Source organism: Oncorhynchus mykiss, unplaced genomic scaffold, assembly GCF_013265735.2.
Source record: "Oncorhynchus mykiss isolate Arlee unplaced genomic scaffold, USDA_OmykA_1.1 un_scaffold_466, whole genome shotgun sequence".
Taxonomy (NCBI): domain Eukaryota; kingdom Metazoa; phylum Chordata; class Actinopteri; order Salmoniformes; family Salmonidae; genus Oncorhynchus; species Oncorhynchus mykiss.
Window position 1 is genome coordinate 1 of NW_023493913.1, and position 12619 is coordinate 12619.

General features: G+C 41.1%; 14 non-coding genes across 14 annotated transcripts; 10 read left to right on the forward strand and 4 right to left on the reverse strand.

The window, feature by feature from the left end:
* The first annotated feature begins 31 nt into the window (after nt 1-31).
* On the forward strand, nt 32-108 carry trnak-uuu. The gene has a single exon. It is a non-coding gene; the product is annotated as a tRNA-Lys (tRNA).
* A 988-nt stretch (nt 109-1096) lies between these two features.
* On the reverse strand, nt 1097-1168 carry trnaw-cca. The gene has a single exon. It is a non-coding gene; the product is annotated as a tRNA-Trp (tRNA).
* A 168-nt stretch (nt 1169-1336) lies between these two features.
* trnak-uuu lies at nt 1337-1409 on the forward strand. The gene has a single exon. It is a non-coding gene; the product is annotated as a tRNA-Lys (tRNA).
* A 1220-nt stretch (nt 1410-2629) lies between these two features.
* trnak-uuu lies at nt 2630-2702 on the forward strand. Its single transcript has one exon. It is a non-coding gene; the product is annotated as a tRNA-Lys (tRNA).
* A 992-nt stretch (nt 2703-3694) lies between these two features.
* On the reverse strand, nt 3695-3766 carry trnaw-cca. Its single transcript has one exon. It is a non-coding gene; the product is annotated as a tRNA-Trp (tRNA).
* Nucleotides 3767-3934: 168 nt separating this feature from the next.
* Nucleotides 3935-4007, forward strand: trnak-uuu. The gene has a single exon. It is a non-coding gene; the product is annotated as a tRNA-Lys (tRNA).
* A 991-nt stretch (nt 4008-4998) lies between these two features.
* Nucleotides 4999-5070, reverse strand: trnaw-cca. Its single transcript has one exon. It is a non-coding gene; the product is annotated as a tRNA-Trp (tRNA).
* Nucleotides 5071-5238: 168 nt separating this feature from the next.
* trnak-uuu lies at nt 5239-5311 on the forward strand. Its single transcript has one exon. It is a non-coding gene; the product is annotated as a tRNA-Lys (tRNA).
* Nucleotides 5312-6531: 1220 nt separating this feature from the next.
* Nucleotides 6532-6604, forward strand: trnak-uuu. Its single transcript has one exon. It is a non-coding gene; the product is annotated as a tRNA-Lys (tRNA).
* Nucleotides 6605-7595: 991 nt separating this feature from the next.
* On the reverse strand, nt 7596-7667 carry trnaw-cca. The gene has a single exon. It is a non-coding gene; the product is annotated as a tRNA-Trp (tRNA).
* Nucleotides 7668-7835: 168 nt separating this feature from the next.
* trnak-uuu lies at nt 7836-7908 on the forward strand. Its single transcript has one exon. It is a non-coding gene; the product is annotated as a tRNA-Lys (tRNA).
* Nucleotides 7909-9128: 1220 nt separating this feature from the next.
* On the forward strand, nt 9129-9201 carry trnak-uuu. Its single transcript has one exon. It is a non-coding gene; the product is annotated as a tRNA-Lys (tRNA).
* A 1220-nt stretch (nt 9202-10421) lies between these two features.
* On the forward strand, nt 10422-10494 carry trnak-uuu. Its single transcript has one exon. It is a non-coding gene; the product is annotated as a tRNA-Lys (tRNA).
* Nucleotides 10495-11714: 1220 nt separating this feature from the next.
* Nucleotides 11715-11787, forward strand: trnak-uuu. The gene has a single exon. It is a non-coding gene; the product is annotated as a tRNA-Lys (tRNA).
* The last annotated feature ends 832 nt before the right edge of the window (nt 11788-12619 follow it).

A 12619-nucleotide genomic window follows, 5' to 3' on the forward strand; every position in this document is an offset into this window, starting at 1 on the left:
GGTTAAGTGTCTGAAAATAAGCAGATGCAGAGCCCAGATAGCTCAGGTCTGTGTAGAGCATCAGACTTTTAATCTGAGGGGTCCAGGGTTCAAGTCCCTGTTTGGGCGTTTGCTTTAATGTTTACCTTTTCTGGCGCAGGTGTTCTGCTAGCAACCCACCTCGACAACATCCGGTGAAATTGCAGAGCGCCAAATTCAAAATATAGAAATAGTCATATAACATTCACAAAAATACAAGTGTTATACATCGGTTTCAAGATGAACTTCTTGTTAATCCAGCCGCTTTGTCACATTTCAAATTGGATTTACTGCGAAAGCCTACCATGCGATTATCTGAGGACAGCGCCCCACTTACAAAAACATATTCCAACCAAGTAGACGAGTCACAAAAGTCATAAATAGCGATAAAATGAATCACTTACCTTTGAACATCTTCATCTGGTTGCAGTCACAAGAGGTCCCAGCTCACAATAAAGGTTTGTTTTGTCAGAGAAAGTCCCTCTTTATATCCCAAAAACTCTGTTTTGTTGGCGCATTGTGTTCAGTAATACACTGGCTCAAAGGAGGTCAAACATGCAGACGAATACATCCTAATAGTACCGGCAAAGTTTGTTGAATCTGGATCCTAACTCATTAGAAACTCAATAGGCATTCAATTGAAAACTACCCACATCAAAAAAATCCCACCTCCTGGATAACTTTTCTTCAGGTTTTTGCCTGCCATATAAATTCTGTTATACTCAGAGACATTATTTTAACAGTTCTGGAAACTGTAGAGTGTGTTCTATCCAAATCTACCATTTATATGCATATCCTATTTTCTGGGCCTGAGTAACAGGCAGTTTACTTTGGGAACGTTTCTCATCCAGGCATCAAAAACTGCCCCCAAGCATACATTAAACTCCCTGTTCGAAGACTGACAATCACATGATTTCATTTAAGATTTTGCAGTGTGACATGTTTTTGTGAGAGACAATTTTCATCAAAAGCAGCATCGGTTTGTTCGTTTCTGTGCGAGATTAGTACTGTAAAGCCACATTGGTACTTGTGCTGATTCACTGAGTAAAGGCGGCAGAGATTGCACACATAAAAACAATGACCACGACGTGAGTTGAACACACAACCTTCTGATCTGGAGTCAGACGCGCTACCATTGCGCCACGAGGTCATTGACGTTTAACATCTTTGGAGAGAATGCCTAGTTCAGATTTTAATGAGTGTATAATTTGGAATGGAGGCCTGGTTCTCTGGGGAAATGAACCATCTGACAATACCACCACCATCAGCACGTGCCTCTGCCCGGCAGGTTAAGTGTCTGAAAATAAGCAGATGCAGAGCCCAGATAGCTCAGTCGGTAGAGCATCAGACTTTTAATCTGAGGGTCCAGGGTTCAAGTCCCTGTTTGGGCGTTGCTTTAATGTTTACCTTTTCTGGCGCAGGTGTTCTGCTAGCAACCCACCTCGACAACATCCGGTGAAATTGCAGAGCGCCAAATTCAAAATATAGAAATAGTCAATATAAACATTCACAAAAATACAAGTGCTATACATCGGTTTAAAGATTAACTTCTTGTTAATCCAGCCGCTTTGTCACATTTCAAATAGGATTTACTGCGAAAGCCTACCATGCGATTATCTGAGGACAGCGCCCCACTTACAAAAACATATTCCAACCAAGTAGACGAGTCACAAAAGTCATAAATAGCGATAAAATGAATCACTTACCTTTGAACATCTTCATCTGGTTGCAGTCACAAGAGTCCCAGCTCCACAATAAAGGTTTGTTTTGTCAGAGAAAGTCCCTCTTTATATCCCAAAAACTCTGTTTTGTTGGCGCATTGTGTTCAGTAATACACTGGCTCAAAGGAGGTCAAAACATGCAGACGAATACATCCTAATAGTACCGGCAAAGTTTGTTGAATCTGGATCCTAACCCATTAGAAACTCAATAGGCATTCAATTGAAAACTACCCACATCAAAAAAATCCCACCTCCTGGATAACTTTTCTTCAGGTTTTTGCCTGCCATATAAATTCTGTTATACTCAGAGACATTATTTTAACAGTTCTGGAAACTGTAGAGTGTGTTCTATCCAAATCTACCATTTATATGCATATCCTAGTTTCTGGGCCTGAGTAAATGGCAGTTTACTTTGGGAACGTTTCTCATCCAGGCATCAAAAAACTGCCCCCAAGCATACATTAAACTCCCTGTTCGAAGACTGACAATCACATGATTTCATTTAAGATTTTGCAGTGTGACAGGTTTTTGTGAGAGACAATTTTCATCAAAAGCAGCATTGGTTTGTTCGTTTCTGTGCAAGATTAGTACTGTAAAGCCACATTGGTACTTGTGCTGATTCACTGAGTAAAGGCGGCAGAGATTGCACACATAAAAACCATGACCACGACGTGAGTTGAACACGCAACCTTCTGATCTGGAGTCAGACGCGCCACGAGGTCATTGACATTTAACATCTTTGGAGAGGATGCCTAGTTCAGATTTTAATGAGTGTATAATTTGGAATGGAGGCCTGGTTCTCTGGGGAAATGAACCATCTGACAATACCACCACCATCAGCACGTGCCTCTGCCCGGCAGGTTAAGTGTCTGAAAATAAGCAGATGCAGAGCCCAGATAGCTCAGTCGGTAGAGCATCAGACTTTTAATCTGAGGGTCCAGGGTTCAAGTCCCTGTTTGGGCGTTGCTTTAATGTTTACCTTTTCTGGCGCAGGTGTTCTGCTAGCAACCCACCTCGACAACATCCGGTGAAATTGCAGAGCGCCAAATTCAAAATATAGAAATAGTCAATATAAACATTCACAAAAATACAAGTGTTATACATCGGTTTAAAGATTAACTTCTTGTTAATCCAGCCGCTTTGTCACATTTCAAATAGGATTTACTGCGAAAGCCTACCATGCGATTATCTGAGGACAGCGCCCCACTTACAAAAAACATATTCCAACCAAGTAGACGAGTCACAAAAGTCATAAATAGCGATAAAATGAATCACTTACCTTTGAACATCTTCATCTGGTTGCAGTCACAAGAGTCCCAGCTCCACAATAAAGGTTTGTTTTGTCAGAGAAAGTCCCTCTTTATATCCCAAAAACTCTGTTTTGTTGGCGCATTGTGTTCAGTAATACACTGGCTCAAAGGAGGTCAAAACATGCAGACGAATACATCCTAATAGTACCGGCAAAGTTTGTTGAATCTGGATCCTAACCCATTAGAAACTCAATAGGCATTCAATTGAAAACTACCCACATCAAAAAAATCCCACCTCCTGGATAACTTTTCTTCAGGTTTTTGCCTGCCATATGAATTCTGTTATACTCAGAGACATTATTTTAACAGTTCTGGAAACTGTAGAGTGTGTTCTATCCAAATCTACCATTTATATGCATATCCTATTTTCTGGGCCTGAGTAACAGGCAGTTTACTTTGGGAACGTTTCTCATCCAGGCATCAAAAAACTGCCCCCAAGCATACATTAAACTCCCTGTTCGAAGACTGACAATCACATGATTTCATTTAAGATTTTGCAGTGTGACAGGTTTTTGTGAGAGACAATTTTCATCAAAAGCAGCATCGGTTTGTTCGTTTCTGTGCGAGATTAGTACTGTAAAGCCACATTGGTACTTGTGCTGATTCACTGAGTAAAGGCGGCAGAGATTGCACACATAAAAACAATGACCACGACGTGAGTTGAACACGCAACCTTCTGATCTGGAGTCAGACGCGCTACCATTGCGCCACGAGGTCATTGACATTTAACATCTTTGGAGAGGATGCCTAGTTCAGATTTTAATGAGTGTATAATTTGGAATGGAGGCCTGGTTCTCTGGGGAAATGAACCATCTGACAATACCACCACCATCAGCACGTGCCTCTGCCCGGCAGGTTAAGTGTCTGAAAATAAGCAGATGCAGAGCCCAGATAGCTCAGTCGGTAGAGCATCAGACTTTTAATCTGAGGGTCCAGGGTTCAAGTCCCTGTTTGGGCGTTGCTTTAATGTTTACCTTTTCTGGCGCAGGTGTTCTGCTAGCAACCCACCTCGACAACATCCGGTGAAATTGCAGAGCGCCAAATTCAAAATATAGAAATAGTCAATATAAACATTCACAAAAATACAAGTGTTATACATCGGTTTAAAGATTAACTTCTTGTTAATCCAGCCGCTTTGTCACATTTCAAATTGGATTTACTGCGAAAGCCTACCATGCGATTATCTGAGGACAGCGCCCCACTTACAAAAACATATTCCAACCAAGTAGACGAGTCACAAAAGTCATAAATAGCGATAAAATGAATCACTTACCTTTGAACATCTTCATCTGGTTGCAGTCACAAGAGTCCCAGCTCCACAATAAAGGTTTGTTTTGTCAGAGAAAGTCCCTCTTTATATCCCAAAAACTCTGTTTTGTTGGCGCATTGTGTTCAGTAATACACTGGCTCAAAGGAGGTCAAAACATGCAGACGAATACATCCTAATAGTACCGGCAAAGTTTGTTGAATCTGGATCCTAACTCATTAGAAACTCAATAGGCATTCAATTGAAAACTACCCACATCAAAAAAATCCCACCTCCTGGATAACTTTTCTTCAGGTTTTTGCCTGCCATATAAATTCTGTTATACTCAGAGACATTATTTTAACAGTTCTGGAAACTGTAGAGTGTGTTCTATCCAAATCTACCATTTATATGCATATCCTATTTTCTGGGCCTGAGTAACAGGCAGTTTACTTTGGGAACGTTTCTCATCCAGGCATCAAAAAACTGCCCCCAAGCATACATTAAACTCCCTGTTCGAAGACTGACAATCACATGATTTCATTTAAGATTTTGCAGTGTGACATGTTTTTGTGAGAGACAATTTTCATCAAAAGCAGCATCGGTTTGTTCGTTTCTGTGCGAGATTAGTACTGTAAAGCCACATTGGTACTTGTGCTGATTCACTGAGTAAAGGCGGCAGAGATTGCACACATAAAAACAATGACCACGACGTGAGTTGAACACACAACCTTCTGATCTGGAGTCAGACGCGCTACCATTGCGCCACGAGGTCATTGACGTTTAACATCTTTGGAGAGAATGCCTAGTTCAGATTTTAATGAGTGTATAATTTGGAATGGAGGCCTGGTTCTCTGGGGAAATGAACCATCTGACAATACCACCACCATCAGCACGTGCCTCTGCCCGGCAGGTTAAGTGTCTGAAAATAAGCAGATGCAGAGCCCAGATAGCTCAGTCGGTAGAGCATCAGACTTTTAATCTGAGGGTCCAGGGTTCAAGTCCCTGTTTGGGCGTTGCTTTAATGTTTACCTTTTCTGGCGCAGGTGTTCTGCTAGCAACCCACCTCGACAACATCCGGTGAAATTGCAGAGCGCCAAATTCAAAATATAGAAATAGTCAATATAAACATTCACAAAAATACAAGTGCTATACATCGGTTTAAAGATTAACTTCTTGTTAATCCAGCCGCTTTGTCACATTTCAAATAGGATTTACTGCGAAAGCCTACCATGCGATTATCTGAGGACAGCGCCCCACTTACAAAAACATATTCCAACCAAGTAGACGAGTCACAAAAGTCATAAATAGCGATAAAATGAATCACTTACCTTTGAACATCTTCATCTGGTTGCAGTCACAAGAGTCCCAGCTCCACAATAAAGGTTTGTTTTGTCAGAGAAAGTCCCTCTTTATATCCCAAAAACTCTGTTTTGTTGGCGCATTGTGTTCAGTAATACACTGGCTCAAAGGAGGTCAAAACATGCAGACGAATACATCCTAATAGTACCGGCAAAGTTTGTTGAATCTGGATCCTAACCCATTAGAAACTCAATAGGCATTCAATTGAAAACTACCCACATCAAAAAAATCCCACCTCCTGGATAACTTTTCTTCAGGTTTTTGCCTGCCATATAAATTCTGTTATACTCAGAGACATTATTTTAACAGTTCTGGAAACTGTAGAGTGTGTTCTATCCAAATCTACCATTTATATGCATATCCTAGTTTCTGGGCCTGAGTAAATGGCAGTTTACTTTGGGAACGTTTCTCATCCAGGCATCAAAAAACTGCCCCCAAGCATACATTAAACTCCCTGTTCGAAGACTGACAATCACATGATTTCATTTAAGATTTTGCAGTGTGACAGGTTTTTGTGAGAGACAATTTTCATCAAAAGCAGCATTGGTTTGTTCGTTTCTGTGCAAGATTAGTACTGTAAAGCCACATTGGTACTTGTGCTGATTCACTGAGTAAAGGCGGCAGAGATTGCACACATAAAAACCATGACCACGACGTGAGTTGAACACGCAACCTTCTGATCTGGAGTCAGACGCGCCACGAGGTCATTGACATTTAACATCTTTGGAGAGGATGCCTAGTTCAGATTTTAATGAGTGTATAATTTGGAATGGAGGCCTGGTTCTCTGGGGAAATGAACCATCTGACAATACCACCACCATCAGCACGTGCCTCTGCCCGGCAGGTTAAGTGTCTGAAAATAAGCAGATGCAGAGCCCAGATAGCTCAGTCGGTAGAGCATCAGACTTTTAATCTGAGGGTCCAGGGTTCAAGTCCCTGTTTGGGCGTTGCTTTAATGTTTACCTTTTCTGGCGCAGGTGTTCTGCTAGCAACCCACCTCGACAACATCCGGTGAAATTGCAGAGCGCCAAATTCAAAATATAGAAATAGTCAATATAAACATTCACAAAAATACAAGTGTTATACATCGGTTTAAAGATTAACTTCTTGTTAATCCAGCCGCTTTGTCACATTTCAAATAGGATTTACTGCGAAAGCCTACCATGCGATTATCTGAGGACAGCGCCCCACTTACAAAAACATATTCCAACCAAGTAGACGAGTCACAAAAGTCATAAATAGCGATAAAATGAATCACTTACCTTTGAACATCTTCATCTGGTTGCAGTCACAAGAGTCCCAGCTCCACAATAAAGGTTTGTTTTGTCAGAGAAAGTCCCTCTTTATATCCCAAAAACTCTGTTTTGTTGGCGCATTGTGTTCAGTAATACACTGGCTCAAAGGAGGTCAAAACATGCAGACGAATACATCCTAATAGTACCGGCAAAGTTTGTTGAATCTGGATCCTAACCCATTAGAAACTCAATAGGCATTCAATTGAAAACTACCCACATCAAAAAAATCCCACCTCCTGGATAACTTTTCTTCAGGTTTTTGCCTGCCATATGAATTCTGTTATACTCAGAGACATTATTTTAACAGTTCTGGAAACTGTAGAGTGTGTTCTATCCAAATCTACCATTTATATGCATATCCTATTTTCTGGGCCTGAGTAACAGGCAGTTTACTTTGGGAACGTTTCTCATCCAGGCATCAAAAAACTGCCCCCAAGCATACATTAAACTCCCTGTTCGAAGACTGACAATCACATGATTTCATTTAAGATTTTGCAGTGTGACAGGTTTTTGTGAGAGACAATTTTCATCAAAAGCAGCATCGGTTTGTTCGTTTCTGTGCGAGATTAGTACTGTAAAGCCACATTGGTACTTGTGCTGATTCACTGAGTAAAGGCGGCAGAGATTGCACACATAAAAACAATGACCACGACGTGAGTTGAACACGCAACCTTCTGATCTGGAGTCAGACGCGCTACCATTGCGCCACGAGGTCATTGACATTTAACATCTTTGGAGAGGATGCCTAGTTCAGATTTTAATGAGTGTATAATTTGGAATGGAGGCCTGGTTCTCTGGGGAAATGAACCATCTGACAATACCACCACCATCAGCACGTGCCTCTGCCCGGCAGGTTAAGTGTCTGAAAATAAGCAGATGCAGAGCCCAGATAGCTCAGTCGGTAGAGCATCAGACTTTTAATCTGAGGGTCCAGGGTTCAAGTCCCTGTTTGGGCGTTGCTTTAATGTTTACCTTTTCTGGCGCAGGTGTTCTGCTAGCAACCCACCTCGACAACATCCGGTGAAATTGCAGAGCGCCAAATTCAAAATATAGAAATAGTCAATATAAACATTCACAAAAATACAAGTGTTATACATCGGTTTAAAGATTAACTTCTTGTTAATCCAGCCGCTTTGTCACATTTCAAATAGGATTTACTGCGAAAGCCTACCATGCGATTATCTGAGGACAGCGCCCCACTTACAAAAACATATTCCAACCAAGTAGACGAGTCACAAAAGTCATAAATAGCGATAAAATGAATCACTTACCTTTGAACATCTTCATCTGGTTGCAGTCACAAGAGTCCCAGCTCCACAATAAAGGTTTGTTTTGTCAGAGAAAGTCCCTCTTTATATCCCAAAAACTCTGTTTTGTTGGCGCATTGTGTTCAGTAATACACTGGCTCAAAGGAGGTCAAAACATGCAGACGAATACATCCTAATAGTACCGGCAAAGTTTGTTGAATCTGGATCCTAACCCATTAGAAACTCAATAGGCATTCAATTGAAAACTACCCACATCAAAAAAATCCCACCTCCTGGATAACTTTTCTTCAGGTTTTTGCCTGCCATATAAATTCTGTTATACTCAGAGACATTATTTTAACAGTTCTGGAAACTGTAGAGTGTGTTCTATCCAAATCTACCATTTATATGCATATCCTAGTTTCTGGGCCTGAGTAACAGGCAGTTTACTTTGGGAACGTTTCTCATCCAGGCATCAAAAAACTGCCCCCAAGCATACATTAAACTCCCTGTTCGAAGACTGACAATCACATGATTTCATTTAAGATTTTGCAGTGTGACAGGTTTTTGTGAGAGACAATTTTCATCAAAAGCAGCATTGGTTTGTTCGTTTCTGTGCAAGATTAGTACTGTAAAGCCACATTGGTACTTGTGCTGATTCACTGAGTAAAGGCGGCAGAGATTGCACACATAAAAACCATGACCACGACGTGAGTTGAACACGCAACCTTCTGATCTGGAGTCAGACACGCCAAGAGGTCATTGACATTTAACATCTTTGGAGAGGATGCCTAGTTCAGATTTTAATGAGTGTATAATTTGGAATGGAGGCCTGGTTCTCTGGGGAAATGAACCATCTGACAATACCACCACCATCAGCACGTGCCTCTGCCCGGCAGGTTAAGTGTCTGAAAATAAGCAGATGCAGAGCCCAGATAGCTCAGTCGGTAGAGCATCAGACTTTTAATCTGAGGGTCCAGGGTTCAAGTCCCTGTTTGGGCGTTGCTTTAATGTTTACCTTTTCTGGCGCAGGTGTTCTGCTAGCAACCCACCTCGACAACATCCGGTGAAATTGCAGAGCGCCAAATTCAAAATATAGAAATAGTCAATATAAACATTCACAAAAATACAAGTGTTATACATCGGTTTAAAGATTAACTTCTTGTTAATCCAGCCGCTTTGTCACATTTCAAATAGGATTTACTGCGAAAGCCTACCATGCGATTATCTGAGGACAGCGCCCCACTTACAAAAACATATTCCAACCAAGTAGACGAGTCACAAAAGTCATAAATAGCGATAAAATGAATCACTTACCTTTGAACATCTTCATCTGGTTGCAGTCACAAGAGTCCCAGCTCCACAATAAAGGTTTGTTTTGTCAGAGAAAGTCCCTCTTTATATCCCAAAAACTCTGTTTTGTTGGCGCATTGTGTTCAGTAATACACTGGCTCAAAGGAGGTCAAAACATGCAGACGAATACATCCTAATAGTACCGGCAAAGTTTGTTGAATCTGGATCCTAACCCATTAGAAACTCAATAGGCATTCAATTGAAAACTACCCACATCAAAAAAATCCCACCTCCTGGATAACTTTTCTTCAGGTTTTTGCCTGCCATATAAATTCTGTTATACTCAGAGACATTATTTTAACAGTTCTGGAAACTGTAGAGTGTGTTCTATCCAAATCTACCATTTATATGCATATCCTAGTTTCTGGGCCTGAGTAACAGGCAGTTTACTTTGGGAACGTTTCTCATCCAGGCATCAAAAAACTGCCCCCAAGCATACATTAAACTCCCTGTTCGAAGACTGACAATCACATGATTTCATTTAAGATTTTGCAGTGTGACAGGTTTTTGTGAGAGACAATTTTCATCAAAAGCAGCATTGGTTTGTTCGTTTCTGTGCAAGATTAGTACTGTAAAGCCACATTGGTACTTGTGCTGATTCACTGAGTAAAGGCGGCAGAGATTGCACACATAAAAACCATGACCACGACGTGAGTTGAACACGCAACCTTCTGATCTGGAGTCAGACGCGCCACGAGGTCATTGACATTTAACATCTTTGGAGAGGATGCCTAGTTCAGATTTTAATGAGTGTATAATTTGGAATGGAGGCCTGGTTCTCTGGGGAAATGAACCATCTGACAATACCACCACCATCAGCACGTGCCTCTGCCCGGCAGGTTAAGTGTCTGAAAATAAGCAGATGCAGAGCCCAGATAGCTCAGTCGGTAGAGCATCAGACTTTTAATCTGAGGGTCCAGGGTTCAAGTCCCTGTTTGGGCGTTGCTTTAATGTTTACCTTTTCTGGCGCAGGTGTTCTGCTAGCAACCCACCTCGACAACATCCGGTGAAATTGCAGAGCGCCAAATTCAAAATATAGAAATAGTCAATATAAACATTCACAAAAATACAAGTGTTATACATCGGTTTAAAGATTAACTTCTTGTTAATCCAGCCGCTTTGTCACATTTCAAATAGGATTTACTGCGAAAGCCTACCATGCGATTATCTGAGGACAGCGCCCCACTTACAAAAACATATTCCAACCAAGTAGACGAGTCACAAAAGTCATAAATAGCGATAAAATGAATCACTTACCTTTGAACATCTTCATCTGGTTGCAGTCACAAGAGTCCCAGCTCCACAATAAAGGTTTGTTTTGTCAGAGAAAGTCCCTCTTTATATCCCAAAAACTCTGTTTTGTTGGCGCATTGTGTTCAGTAATACACTGGCTCAAAGGAGGTCAAAACATGCAGACGAATACATCCTAATAGTACCGGCAAAGTTTGTTGAATCTGGATCCTAACCCATTAGAAACTCAATAGGCATTCAATTGAAAACTACCCACATCAAAAAAATCCCACCTCCTGGATAACTTTTCTTCAGGTTTTTGCCTGCCATATAAATTCTGTTATACTCAGAGACATTATTTTAACAGTTCTGGAAACTGTAGAGTGTGTTCTATCCAAATCTACCATTTATATGCATATCCTAGTTTCTGGGCCTGAGTAACAGGCAGTTTACTTTGGGAACGTTTCTCATCCAGGCATCAAAAAACTGCCCCCAAGCATACATTAAACTCCCTGTTCGAAGACTGACAATCACATGATTTCATTTAAGATTTTGCAGTGTGACAGGTTTTTGTGAGAGACAATTTTCATCAAAAGCAGCATTGGTTTGTTCGTTTCTGTGCAAGATTAGTACTGTAAAGCCACATTGGTACTTGTGCTGATTCACTGAGTAAAGGCGGCAGAGATTGCACACATAAAAACCATGACCACGACGTGAGTTGAACACGCAACCTTCTGATCTGGAGTCAGACGCGCCACGAGGTCATTGACATTTAACATCTTTGGAGAGGATGCCTAGTTCAGATTTTAATGAGTGTATAATTTGGAATGGAGGCCTGGTTCTCTGGGGAAATGAACCATCTGACAATACCACCACCATCAGCACGTGCCTCTGCCCGGCAGGTTAAGTGTCTGAAAATAAGCAGATGCAGAGCCCAGATAGCTCAGTCGGTAGAGCATCAGACTTTTAATCTGAGGGTCCAGGGTTCAAGTCCCTGTTTGGGCGTTGCTTTAATGTTTACCTTTTCTGGCGCAGGTGTTCTGCTAGCAACCCACCTCGACAACATCCGGTGAAATTGCAGAGCGCCAAATTCAAAATATAGAAATAGTCAATATAAACATTCACAAAAATACAAGTGTTATACATCGGTTTAAAGATTAACTTCTTGTTAATCCAGCCGCTTTGTCACATTTCAAATAGGATTTACTGCGAAAGCCTACCATGCGATTATCTGAGGACAGCGCCCCACTTACAAAAACATATTCCAACCAAGTAGACGAGTCACAAAAGTCATAAATAGCGATAAAATGAATCACTTACCTTTGAACATCTTCATCTGGTTGCAGTCACAAGAGTCCCAGCTCCACAATAAAGGTTTGTTTTGTCAGAGAAAGTCCCTCTTTATATCCCAAAAACTCTGTTTTGTTGGCGCATTGTGTTCAGTAATACACTGGCTCAAAGGAGGTCAAAACATGCAGACGAATACATCCTAATAGTACCGGCAAAGTTTGTTGAATCTGGATCCTAACCCATTAGAAACTCAATAGGCATTCAATTGAAAACTACCCACATCAAAAAAATCCCACCTCCTGGATAACTTTTCTTCAGGTTTTTGCCTGCCATATAAATTCTGTTATACTCAGAGACATTATTTTAACAGTTCTGGAAACTGTAGAGTGTGTTCTATCCAAATCTACCATTTATATGCATATCCTAGTTTCTGGGCCTGAGTAACAGGCAGTTTACTTTGGGAACGTTTCTCATCCAGGCATCAAAAAACTGCCCCCAAGCATACATTAAACTCCCTGTTCGAAGACTGACAATCACATGATTTCAT